This window comes from Patella vulgata, chromosome 3 (genome assembly GCF_932274485.2).
Source record: "Patella vulgata chromosome 3, xgPatVulg1.2, whole genome shotgun sequence".
In the NCBI taxonomy this organism is placed as follows: Eukaryota; Metazoa; Mollusca; class Gastropoda; family Patellidae; genus Patella; species Patella vulgata.
The window spans coordinates 12,389,288-12,391,150 of NC_065881.2; positions in this window are offsets into that span (position 1 = coordinate 12,389,288).

Consider the following 1,863-nt stretch of genomic DNA (forward strand, 5'->3'; position numbering starts at 1 on the left):
CTGGGTGCCACCCTCCCCCCCCCCTCCAATTTTTAAACAAAAAATTCCTCGCCTGTTCCGGGACTAACAATGTACAGTTTTAATTCAATAATTCGCCTGGGAATATGGGCTTTTAGCCTGGGGAAAAATGGGGGACCGGGAGAAAGCGAACAAGCTGGGAATCGTAACCACTTATTGACAGACCTTATGATCTAAATCGCACTCGTTAAACGATTCAACCCCACCCCTCATCCCCGCAACTAATCTGAGGTTTTCTGTATTAATAATTGATACGAGAGTAGGAATATCTGGAATAATCGGCCTCTGCTTGCTAGACCACTGGAATGAAATGGCGGTTTAACATCCTATTTTTGTGCACCAACCGAGATAATATAAATGGTCATACTCTTTGCACTAAGAAATAAGGGAAATTTTCCCAGACTTTACCGCCTACTCGTCATCGAATTCCAAGGGTTTTTGTACCATCCGAACTACTAGGCACTGTTCCTTGTCCTGCAACCCCTGACAAGAATTTTTCTCAGCCAACACTGGGATCGAACCGGGTACCTTTGTTAGCCTTCTCGTACCAATGTGATGTATATTAATATAAACAATCTTGGTGTAATATTACCGATATATTAGAAAGGTTTGGTGTTCGATCCCTGCATTGGCCGAAAAAGTTCATCGAGATTTTCAGGCGTGGTTCTCCCCTTGTCAGTGATGCAGGACGGAGAGCCTGACAAGGACAGCTGTCTAGTCGTTCGGATGGGACGAAAAACCGAGGTCCAGTGTACACATTAGCGTGCACGTAAAAGATCCCTTGGCAGTTGGTAGTTTATATAAGATTAGGCCGTAGTGCCGCTGTCCGGGCAAAACTTCCCTCATAGCGCACTGTATGGCGTATGCCCGTCTTCATTAGCCCAGTTCGAAGCAGAACAGTAGGACGTTAAACCCCATATCATTTCATTTAGAAAGGTTTGGTATTGAGGGAAGTGTCAAGATAGTTGTTGATCTTTTTCTTTATTTAAACAAATATTTCCATAATAGATGTCCTTGGTGTTAATGGTCCGTTCATAATCGTCCACGGTTCACAGATGTGTTTCATTTGAAATCAACCGTTTAATGTGATCTGCGTGTCACATGTTTTCTGTTAATATACAATGTGCCTTGACGTGGACATGACATACATGTTTTCTATAGTCCCATATGGTCTATTCCCGCTTGTTAGTGGTGTATGGCAAGTGACAACGTATAGTCGTTCGGATAGGACGAAAAACCGAGGTCCCGTGTACTCATTGGCGTGTACGTAAAAGAACCCGCGACAGATGGAATTCGATATAAGAGTATAAGGCGTATCGCCACTGTCTGCCCCCCCCCCCCCCTCCGCAGAACACTGTATGTCGGTCTTTATTAGCCCAGTCGGTGCAGAACTCTAGGACGTTAAACCCCATTTCATTTCTATAATCCCAAACAGTGAGTAATAAAGTGCTGGCTCACAAATAGGGGAGTCCTGGCCCCGAGTCCACCACAAAGCATTCTCAAGGCGCAATATTTGAGGGTTTTTTTGTGTGTGTTGGGGGCGGGGGCAGAAATTTTGAAAACTCGGGGCGTCAATAATACTGATTTGCGCATGTCTGAACTCGAATATAGCATCTCGCGTTACCCCAACCAACATATAAACATAATTTTAATCACAACACCCCCGATAGGACCCGCCACTGTATTGGTTCCAGAGGGAAATCAGACTTTAACATTCTTGCAATCATCATTAGCACAAATTGAATATAAAAAGCGAAACTTGATTCCGTCTTGTTTCTCAAGAGGTAAAGCTCTGAAGAGTGATTTGTTTGAATAGCGAACATAGAATCAATGATGGTGGGACCA